Source organism: Branchiostoma belcheri, unplaced genomic scaffold (genome assembly GCF_001625305.1).
Source record: "Branchiostoma belcheri isolate BF01 breed outbred unplaced genomic scaffold, Haploidv18h27 scaffold253, whole genome shotgun sequence".
Classification (NCBI taxonomy): Eukaryota; Metazoa; Chordata; class Leptocardii; order Amphioxiformes; family Branchiostomatidae; genus Branchiostoma; species Branchiostoma belcheri.
The window spans coordinates 15,834-28,291 of NW_017803858.1; positions in this window are offsets into that span (position 1 = coordinate 15,834).

Here is a 12,458-nt window from a genome sequence, read left to right on the forward strand (position 1 = left end):
GGAGAAAGCTCCAGTGCTGGCAGCTTCTAGAAAGAGCACACTTACCAGATAGGTTTGCTGGAGGCCAAGTCCTACACCATTGCAGGAGAGGTATGAACGTTTGAGTTCAGGGCTGGTGGAGACGAGTCGTGGGCTGCCACTTGTCCCTCACCTTTGACAAATATCACGAAACACATGTTCATTGTGGGTGACAGGATCGGTCAGACCTGGATGCCCTGGACCAGAGCAGCGCGAGGCTGACCTACTGAAAGGGGTACATGACCTCGCTGCCCTCTCCTTGTCTGTAGAGTCTACAAGACGTGACATCTATTTACGGAGACTAATGCATAGCATCAACTATTTGATGCTGTGAAACGTGACTGCGTGAAACAGTTGTTGTCAGCGCCCATTTCCTTGCAAAATGTGCAGGTGAGGAATGAGCCCACTGAAGACGAGGTGAGTAAAGTGAAACGCCATATTTTGGGTGTGCTGCCTGTGAGATGCAGGAGCCCTGTTCAACAAGCACGAGACTAACGAGGCAGACCTGAATGACCTTGAGCAGTGCCTTGACCACTCCTATAACCTATTTTGCCTATTCCTGCCTGAGAGCGGAAACCTGACTGTATGGACGGTGTCAAAAGCCATCCCATACTTTGTCAGGAAGCTCCATGACGATGCGTGACACATGATCTGAAATCCCTGAGAACCTACACTAATCGTATCAAATTCTCACAGCCGGAGCATATAGACACCTTTCATATTTTTACTCATTAATCTAACAGGACTTATATTATATATAAGGTCAATTCTACGATGTCAATTATTGCTATTACAGTATTATAAACTATCTTTCATTTGTATCAAGAGAAGCTTGACAAACATGCTGTAGCGTCATTTTAGAGATCAGGCTGGATACATGATTGACATATATGAAGATAAGGACCTGTTAATTACTTGATAGCCCGATGTTTTAGAATGTGAATCTGGTAATCTCTGTGGTCAATAATAGGTACTAGTATTTCAGGATTCCTACTATGATGTTATAATACATGCATTTGATTGATTGATTGATGTTAGGTTAGAATGATTACTATAATAGGCTAAATACTTAACAACCAGCAAGGACATAACTAAGTAAATTTATTCTCTCTCCTGTCAACTTGTCAATCAGAAAGTAACATCTACGTGTAGGATCATTTAGTGTGCATTACTTTGTTCATGCTTATGCTTTTCATCCTTTTGCTTTTTACCTGCCTTAGAAGGTCTGTATGACTTATTCTGCAGTTGTTGTGTATGGTGAAAAGGTACTGGAACAACAGATGATTGATGGTGCCGTGTGACCGGTGCAAGTCATGGTCCCATAACAGGTGCATCCCAGTACCTGAAAGGGAGGAATGGGAGGCACTCCCCTTCTTCTGCTGTGCAGACGACAAAAGAAAGGCTTTGTTGACAAAGTGTTGTTTTTCCTTAGCTTACTGAACAACCTAGCTACAGACAAGGGAAGCCCCTGGCGGGTGTTGGTCAAACTGACGGATGTTGTAAGCCTGAAGTGGCCATCACGACTACAACTCCATGCATAAGCTGGGCGCAGTGTATAAAACATCATAGGAAGTCCTTTAAAATATATACATGATGGCAGCACAATGCAGAAGTGGAAAGGCTGGACCTGGTGCCTTAATGGAACCATTCGGGTAGTAAAGATTGTCACGGGAGGACAGGGTTGTGCCGGAGACATTCTCCTGCATGTCAAGCACAAACACGATGGTGCTGCTCCTGTACCAACGACGTCGTCACTACAGTTCAGCCTTGGGTACCAGTGCGGCTTGGAGAGGAGGAATTGATGGAGAAAGGACTGGACAGGCTACGCACGTTTGCTTGGACTGCACCGTGTAGTCATAGTCACGCAGGGGTACAGGGTAATGTAGAGACATCAGCTAGACACCGCGAGTTCGTCAGTAACGCAGAGCTTTACATTTGTTGCAAGACAAAAGTGACTTCTCTCCGTTATTGAATAAAACCAAGATGCTTTTGCTAAGGTTGGAAGGACAGAATCACAGAAGGTAGACATTGTAAAGCTGGCTTCATCATGGGGTTTTACACGCAAGGAAGTGCTTAAAGATGGTAATTGTTTGTTTAAAGCCGTGACGGTATCTTTGAAAAGTCAAACAAAAACCCAACAGGAACTACTTCAACACCTAGCGTAAATGCAGAATAGCTTACATGCAGAAGAAGATATGACCGAAAGGTAGCGACAACTCTTAGTGCAGGAGTTATTGGCAATTTTCATGTATACTACAACGCTGTAATGGCGTCAGGTGACGATTATTATGCCATGGTAGAACAGTTTAGTTTGTCAGGGATATGCTGCACTCATGGGATTGGACAATACGGAGACGGTGGAGGTCGCCTTCGGGGAAGTTGCTGAAAATTCCTACAGCGCTTCAACGGCAATAAGAGTAAGGTGAGTAGACTTTACTTACCAAATTTTACTAGTTAACTTATTACTCCATATGTCAGCGTTTCTTCGCTCACGGTATTTCTAGGGCGTTTTCATTTTTTTAAGACAAAAGCCATGGGTCTCTAGTTGTATGTCTAACAGGCTTCGGGAGGCGGCTGGAAAGAGCAGTAATGGCCAAATACAGATAGCATGCGAGGGGAGTGTCCGCTGCAACTCTCAGCGATTCCATTCTTTGGAGGCATTTGTCGACAGCCACGAGACAAACCTGCCCACACTAGTCCTTGAATATAACGACGCTCTGCGTGGGACAAACATTTCACGGGCAGAAACAAAGACTAAAAGAAAGGTAAGTCTAAGAACATTGTTTAGAGATGGTTTTGACCAATTTTGTATTCTGATATGATATTTTATATTTCGAGAAGTAGAGACTAATATATTTTTTTAATTCTGGACTGTAAAATCTTTTACATCCTCATGCTTATATACAACGTCATATAGGCCTTACCTTCATTACATCTTATACGCGATAGCAACTGTCATAGACCCTGCTATGTTGGTAATGTTTACAATTTTACTGGCTTTACAGGAACCCAAATCTAGTAAAACAGTCGAGGAGACAGGGCGAAGCGTCGGAGGGCAGCAGTTATATGCAGGGACCCTAAGCTAGGCGTTTACCTGCAGTCTCCTGTAAAGCCCTTCAACTTTGTCAAGAAGAAATACGGAGATGCTTTCCCGTACAGGTTTGTAGAAGAGCTATACAAATCGACATCAACGAAACAATTCTAGTACGTTGGGCAGATCCGTCAGGTATTGATTGAATATCTCTTATGATTAGAAATGGAGATGGGCGCCGCCCCTGTGCACCACATGGTGTGGGAAGGACCTCAACTAACTTAACTAATAATTAGCAATAAATCGCCTTGTTATCATCAACATTTGTGTATCCTTTTCACTATACTATCTCTACAGGCTGTCTGATACAACTATCGCTGTCGGACTGCAGAATACGTGTTGGTTCAACACAGCCGTACAAGCACTCGCGTACAGTAACGTGGGAGTAGAGTTTGCCAACCGTGAGTACCACTAGTAAAAAACGTTTTATACTGGATCCATTATTATAAACGCTTAAAAGTATGTTACTAAATTTACACTTCTCTTTTAATCATGTTTGTGAGCGGTGACATACCATTCTTCTACTCAAACCCGAATCCAAATAAGAAAAAAAAGAAAATGGTGTTCGCCGTTATTTGTAGACACCTTTGCTGAACAAAATGTTTTACAGTCATGACTGTAACCCGGTTCTATTATATAAACTTCCGTAACCTTTGTTTACGTTCAATGTTAGTAGTAAGTCCCTTGCTCCTTAGAGGAAGCTAAAAACTGTAGAACATTTTTGATGAAAAAAACAAGCCAAAGTGGGATTCTGAATTTCCAAAAAAAGCGAGCCAGGCTGAAATCCTCTAGCGGCTGAAAGCAGACATCTGCGCTGCCTGGACGGTACTAGCTATAGTCTCCGGAAATGGACATGTGGGGTTATCTCCAAGCAGATGCTAGGGGGTAACATGATACCTGAAATTCTGAACCATCTGTAAGTGACATCCTCTGATATGTTTGTCTTGACTCTTGTCAGGATGGATGGGAGGCATTCAAGAGAGACATGTCCGTCCTGGCCTTTTTCGAGAAGTACCTTGACGATCCTCTGTGAGGCGGAGTGGCAAGACTCATGCACGACGCCTACGTGACTCATGAACCAGGTAAATACGTCTGCTTGACATGCTCTACTCCCTTTTCTGACACATCACAGTTCTTACAAAACTCGGAAATTAATTTTACATCAAAAATGATGACAAATTCTCATTTACTGCAAATGATAGCTACGTAGACGTATTCATGTACTGCTTCAGGCCAGGCAGGTTATAGACTGAACTAGAGTTCGTAGGTCTCATGCCTTTATGGCACCCTTTTGGCCTCGGCGGAGGAGCGGGGACGTCAGAGAGAAGCAGGTAAGTAAAACAAAATCAGCAGCAGCAAATTCGCCCTAACGCGTAATTTGTCCCTTATATACTACATTGAGCATACGCGTTACCTTTATGCAACGTAAAACGTAATCCGTGAATTACTAGTACACTCATTTTAAAATCGTCCTGATTAACGTAATTCGTAAACTGCGTCAATAATTTTGCGTCATTCGTAATCACTATGCTCCCCTTTCCCATGCCGAAGCAACATGCTGACAATTCTTTTCAAAAGTTAATGTGATTGGCCAACTGATAAGACTACCTTTCTGTTTCAGTGACAGTACATGTCCATGAGCTGACAGAAGAAGGCAGACAGCATCCAGCCTTCGCACAGCTTGATTCGGTAAATCTGAGTAAATACATCTAAAGACACTAACCGTTTATCGTTTACTTCCTCCCCTGTGAATAAATCAACCGAGTTATTTCACGCAAACATAAGTATATGTAGAGACAAAACCACACGGTAAATGGTGATTAGTACTACAGTTGTATCTGTTAACAGTGTTTGAATTTATTCCAGGTGCCATGTGACATCATCATCCACTTGAGTATCTTCTTGATAAGAATAGAGACAGTATAGTACAATAGAGTATTTATATATTTTATATATATATATATATATATATATATAATACCTATCATCTACTGTTAGTTGCACTTTGTTGTCTTCTTTTTGGAAACATTTGGAAACATAATTAATTACATACTTTACATTCGTTCTTGCATGACATCGTGTTTAAACATGCCCTGCTTTGACATTTTCTTACATATCTTGTCTAATATTGATGTAAAATCATTGTCAACTTCAAAATTTTTGTTGTGTACTTGAATAGTGTTAACCACATATACATGCTTATAGTTGCTTTAAGACGCCCCTTTATAGTTCTCCTGTTGTTTTATACACTTGTCTTTCTGTTACACATAAGGACATGACGGTGTGACGATCAGAGATGTCCAGATGACTGGATGTGACCGCGAGCCACCAGGTGAATGGCCAATGAGGCCTATGATAACGTTTGTCAGGTGTGATGAGGGTTACAGCTGTCATACCATAAACACGTGTGTTGACGCTGCACCTTCTGGAACACCTGACCAAACTGTTCACATACCTTCTTACTTCCTGAACAAGGACTGGCCATCAGTACTTAGCTACCTCCACGCCAGTCACCGTTACGTGGACCACCTCTCTTACGAACCGTCGTCAATCTACGCCCAGAGGACCCGCTGTTTTAGAAGGGACATGTTCCGGAGACCACAGGCCTTTCCGGGACTGTATCCTATTGACCAGGTACTGTATAGACCAGGTTCTGTACTAGTACTGCTCTGATAGGGATTTCCTTTGGTGACATTTGTGGAAAATGTTTCAAGTCCAAAGAGGTCCTTAAAAGGCATCAAAGAACCCATGACAATCCCAGAGTTAATTTTGTTTTATTTGGTTCTCCAATAGTGTTTGTTATAGTGACACTGTTCTTCCCAGAGTCCATATATACTTCGATATGGCACAGACATTGCTGTATCAGAGTAGTGCCTGTGCACAAGAATTTCTGGTGGCATTGCAGCCAAATATCAAAGGGCCAAGTCAAAGGATGCGACACGAGATAAATATTCAGGCTGTTTGGGGCTTTATGTCTGTCGGTGATGGGTACGCCAACATGAGTGAAGTCATGTCTGTAATGGGGGTCCTCACGCTTTGTGAGGAAACAGAGAACACTATTGGACATCGGCATATTAAGTATATATGCACCGATTCAAAGGAAATGACTACAATCAGATACAACCACAAACAGAACAGTTGAGAATGAATCTAAACTGCAAGACAAATAGTTCTATGATTATACCAACAGATGGCAAGAGCCCATTCCATATAGAGTTTGGTGTGCGAAGCTGTTGGGAAACGAGAGACCTACACCAACCTGAAGAAGTCGAGGATAAGGACAGAAGGGTACACATGTATATGGTAATGTAGGAGAAATAGAACGGGAGAGGTGGCTGGGTCCCGAGGCGTATGGGAATAAACAAGATGGACCTCCACTACACTTGCAAATTCCTAGCTCTTTGCACAATACTTAGCAGGGCTGAGCCAGGATCACAGCCAAAAGACAAACAAGAGATAAAAGGTCACACGCCACTTCTTGTAGCGAAGATAGATTTTCTTCTTAAAAGATCACCAAAAGACTATGTTTGTACGGAGACCAGAAAACCTGGCATACCTGTATGACGTCATGACGACCACATGCGCACCCTGCAGGACGTGTTCGCCCGATTCAAGCGCGCCGGCCTGAAACTGAATCCAGCCAAGTGCCGTTTCGATCGAGAAGAAGTAACATTTCGATTTGCCTCTCCCTTGCCAACTGAATGTACTATGAACATGAATTTCGGACAGGACTGGGGTCAGTACTGGCCTCCCACAGGCAATCCTCAGGATTCAATGCCACAGGGCTACGAGACTCAGACTAGGCCGTGTTGGATGGGTATGCTGTATAATTCTTGGCAGGGCAATCACGGACCTGCCGAGCATCTGCAGCGATCGCTGAACCCAACATTCAAGCCAGCGCTGTATACAGTGCACAGACGTCCCAAAGAACGGTGAACGGACCTCAGTACGGTACCAGCCCACCGCTGAACCCAACATTCAAGCCAGCGCTGTATACAGTGCACAGACGTCCCAAAGAACGATGACAGCCGACCGCTGAACCCAAACATTCAAGCCAGCGCTGTATATACAGTGCACAGACGTCCCAAAGAACGGTCAACGGACCTCAGCACGGTGACAGCCCACCGCTGAACCCAAACATTCAAGCCAACACTAACAGTTTGGCAAGAAAGTAGAAGATAGCGATTTCTTAAGAGACCTGGCATGCAGGTGAGAAACACTTTCCCAACTTTTGTGTTTTAGTAGCATTAGAACTAGAAATAGAAAAGCTAAACGTGGTTCCTGTGGTATTTTGTTCTCTTTGTCGGTCCGTACAAATTGAAAGATTAGTGGGAACAGATACAGATACCACACGTGATAGATCGACAACCAAACGCGGATATCCCTGTTGACACGTCGGATCATATGGTAGCCTATCTCTGCTGCCGACGACGCAACCTCAAGTGGTGGAAGAATAATAGATGTTCAGTCTGGCCCGTGTGAACGCCACCCTCTTACACAACGAATACATGACCGCCTACAACGAGAATTTCCTCCAGCACAAGTAGTTCCATACATACAGAAAAATATGTTGCAAAATCACAGCAGAAAATAAGAGGCTGAAATACTAGAAAACCAAACAATGCTCTCTTCAAAGCTACACGTTACTCCACATTGAAATGGACCCAAACAAAAACGCTTACTAGAAAGTAATATTTACTTTACAGGGGTACATCGAGTACCGTAAGGTACCAAGCGTCAGGAGTGTGCTGAACTGCCCAGTGCTCATGCTGACAGACACGGCTACAGAAACAATGGAGATAATAAGTGATCTACATCTCTCCAATGTTTGCACATATGTACACACACATGTACAAAAGAATTACAAAATATGTACAAAGCTTTAAGGTTCCTTTGTAATCAATTTCATTTTGCTTTCAGTGTCCCAGACTACACAGCCCCAACCTGCCTCAAACCCTGCGGTCCCTGCCAGTGATGGAATGCCTGTCTTACCACAGTTGCCGACACTAACCTCAACTTCAAGTTCAGGCTCTTCTTTCACTGTGGCCAGTACATCTCATGGCACTGCAACGTCAGCAACTGTAACTCCCTTCACATCGGCAGCAAAGCTAGCAAATGCCAAAATGCCACCAGCGAAACAGCACCAGATAACTGGCAGGTTATGTCACTATATCGTGAAGGCACTGCGTCCATATTCCATTGTAGACGACCATCACTCCCAGTGAAGAATCTAAAGATACACCTGCAAATGCACAGAATTCCAAGTTGACAGCCTTTGAGGACGAAGATGAGGACGTTGTCGACACACGTGTTCAGTCACCAGGCCAGTTCGTCTCCGGGTCCAGGCTGAGATCCACAAGTACAAATCCCTGCCAAAGCTCAAGGCAACAGACAATGTCATCGCCTTTTGGCAGGGAAAAGTGGATAAGCTGCCCCTACTGAGTAAACACGCGAGGAAGTACTTAGTGGTTCCTGGTACAAGTGTGCCCAGTAAGCAAGTTTTCAGTACTGCTGGGGACATTGTCAGTGCCGAAAGGTCAAAGCTACACCCAGACAGTGTCAACATGTTGCACATAGACAGTTAACAAGTTACGGGAGTCAGTAACTGGTAGTAAGTGGAAAGTTACTTTGTCTTTTCACTCTCTTTTGTACCAAATTTGGTACCAATCAGAGTTTGTAGACTGTAGTAATAGTACTCTCCATTATTCATACAGCATCATACTTCATAGTTCTAACTTCTCTCACATTACCTTACTGATTCTGGAAGTAACTACTTTTGTATTTTGTACTGATGTGCATTGTGTAAGTTGTAACAAGTTGTTACTAACTAGTAACAAGGGAAAAGATGAAAGGTCACATATATTTCTAGCTATGTAAGTTGTTGGCATACAAGTCGGAGTGACTCATGAGTTGACATGACGAAGGTTTCTTTTTTTAAGAATTTGTTGGTTGTTCAACCGCTGTTGTTCTTTTAATTTAGACTATGTTAGTAACTGTAATAGAGGAAACATTACCATGCTGTATGGAGATCTAAGTGCCTAAGCGGTAAGCCTGTAAGTTACTTATGTGTTTTGAGTCTGTTTACAGTTGAAACTTGAAACTAATTGAAACTTGATCTAGAAGGAAAGTCTGTTTTAATAGTAGACCATCTACGTCGGGAGATGGTATGTACCACACAAGAGGACACCACAGCAAGAATATGACTGTCCTGCTGGTTAACTATCTGAAAAACGCTCTTCTTGCTGCTGTCCATCTATGTATGCGAGGTAACGACACAGGTCACCAGGTCACCACAGCACACATTCCCTCTACCAGGGAATATCAAAGGCCGCGGAGGGATACGGGTTCGAACTGATCTGGGAAGAGTTGAAGAATGAGGGCCTGGATGTTGAAGTCCACTGGCAGGATGCTGACAGTACAAGTGCCAAATCCTTCCACGTGTACTATCCTGACTCCAAGTTGATGTACTGTGGTGGGCATGTTGGGAGAGCACACGGAAAGCAGTTGGAGAAGCTATCAACCATGAAGAGTTTCACATCTGCCTATCAAAGCAAGCACCCGAAGTACAAACTGGATGGACTCAAGTGCCATTGTAGCAAAAAAAAAAAACACTCCCCTACCTGTGGCTGCCTGACACCAAAGTGCCAAAGTGTATGAAGCAGATGAGGATCAACCATTTCGCTGCCCTTGTGCAGAGTGGGAACGACCCCGACGTCTACAGTGCACGGATGACAACACTGGGAAACTACCACGCACGGGACATACATTCTTGGGAAGGGGGGAAGTGTGACTTTCATGGAGACAGGCGGTGCACGTGTGGGGGATGTGACCACACAAACATGAAGTGTGAGGGGAAGCCGTATGCTGTATGACATCCACTTACGTGCCCAATGCACAGCACGGCATACAAGATTGAATGTGAGGAGCGGGCGGCGAAGAACTCAACAAGGAGAGAGGCCCCTGCTTGCAGGTGGTCCTTCACGTTGAATAATTATGGCGATGACGACCTGGCACGCTTGCGAAACATCGACCCCGCGGCAATCAAGTTCATGGTCGTAGGTGCGGAGGTGTCCCCGACCACCGGGACACCCCACCTACAGGGCTACGTCAACTTTTCCACGAAGGTTCGTACCCCGCAGGTGAAAGGGCACCTAGGTGACAGATGCCACGTGGAAAAGGCCGTCGGTAACGACCATGACAACGAGCGGTACTGCTCGAAAGATGGCAACGTCGTCGTGCGGATGGGATATCCCATCAGACAGGGGCAGAGGAACGACCTGACGGCCGCCACCAATTTCCTACAGGAAAATGACGGCGACCTGTCTGCACTGGCGCAAGAAATGCCTGAGACCTTCGTACGCCATCACCGCGGTCTAGAGGCCTATGTCTCGTACGCCCGCCTGCAGCCGGCCCGCGACTTCCTGACCCGCTGTTTCGTCTTCGTTGGGCCGCCGGGATGTGGCAAGAGTAGGTTGGTACGAGAATACCTGCCAGATGACACAACCACCTACTACAAACCGGAAGGGGGCTGGTTCGACTGATACATGGGTCAAAGTGATGTTGTTTTAAACGACTTCCACGGCGACATCCCCCAGCCAACCTTTTTGAATATGGTTGACCGCTATCCGCTGCGTGTACCAATCAAGGGCGGCTTTGTCAACTTTGCCGCAAGAAGGGTTTGGATTACTACAAACATCTTTCCAAACCACTGGTATACCAATGACCACGACCCCGCAGCGATCTTTCGCAGAATCACCCTATTCCAGTTGTGGGACGACGCGGCCCAGTGTTTCAACGAGTTGGAATATTCCAACCTCGCACCCGGTCACGTTCTGTACGGATGGCACTATGATTACTAAGAAAAAAGAAATCACATTACAATCAAGTGAATACATATATACACAAAGAAATGAAAACTCAAAAGCAACAAAAGAAAACAAAGACAAAGACACCTCACACCATCTACAATACCTAACAGTCAATAACCCGCTGTACTTACACCCAATCCCGCTAGATGATCCCATACGACCACCTACCCCTGCAGTTCCACCAACGATCGCTAGATGCTTCCCTAGTATCGTACTAGTAAGGCCCTGTTTATGTTTGAATTTCTGTTGCGATTTGAATCGATTGGGCCATGAACCGATATCATTCGCATTACATTTTGCGTTCGCGATTGAAAACTTGCACCCGCCGTCGAAACGGTTTACCGCTATTGGCTTGCGTTTCAAATGTATAACGTTATTGGCGTCCATCAAAGGTCATTGGTCGGGGTCACAAATCGCTGTTGTTTTGTACCTTTGTATAGAAAATGGTGTACAAGCGTGGAAGAGAACGTAACCTGCGGGCACTAAGGGTGAAAATGCTTCACCGAGAAAGGGTTCTGTGTCTTGGGCTATCGGTAGTAGCCGTGATGAACAGCCTCGGACGTGGAGACGCGATCGAACCCGGCAGAAGAACTCGCCCCAGCTCCCCAAATCGTTGTTGATCAGTTGAAAGAAATTATGAACAATGCAAAGACTGTGCTTGACACCACAATAGGAAGAATTGGGGAAAGATTTGACAGTTTTGTCAGCCATCCGGTCGTGAATGCAGCAAGAGTATTTGACATGTCAAACTGGCCAGACTATGATGACGATGATGACACAGAGGACTTTGGTGCAGTTCAGATAGGGGCCATTTACCATCATTACAAACAAGTGCTGGATGCAAAGGGGTTCTCTTTTCAAGATGCCCTCATGGAGTGGACAGAATTGCAGATCCTAGTGAATAGAAGGTACCCAAGAAGAAACAAGGCATTCAGTGCATTGTGGCCCAGTGTTATCAAGACGCAGCAAGAGTCAGCACGATTTGCCAATATCTTCATGATCATTGGTCTCCTGTTGGCCTTTCCAGTCAACTCAGCAGAATGTGAAAGGGCCTTCTCCCTCATGAACACTGTCAAGACTGACTGGAGAAATAAACTAACATCCATCAGCCTGACCTCACTCATGAAGATCAGTACGTCAACCACAACACTCCAAATGTTCAACCCGACCGAGAGCGTTTCCCTTTCGTGGAAAGCGGGCAAGAGAAGACCAAAAACAAAGCCATGATGGCCCAAGGAACAAGAAGAAGGCGGCATTTGTTGACACTTCGTCAGAAAATGAAGACTCTGAGTGACTGATTAGTAATGGTGATATGATGATGACAGCAGCATAGCCATCAAACTCAAAGTACTAAGTAGATGTAGAGTTTGCTCTGTGTGACAAAAAATTATGTACATGTATTATGTACAATAAGGTGTATCTATAGAGTAATTATGATATTGGACTGTGTTGACCTTTTTTCATACTCTCCAAGCAGAGGT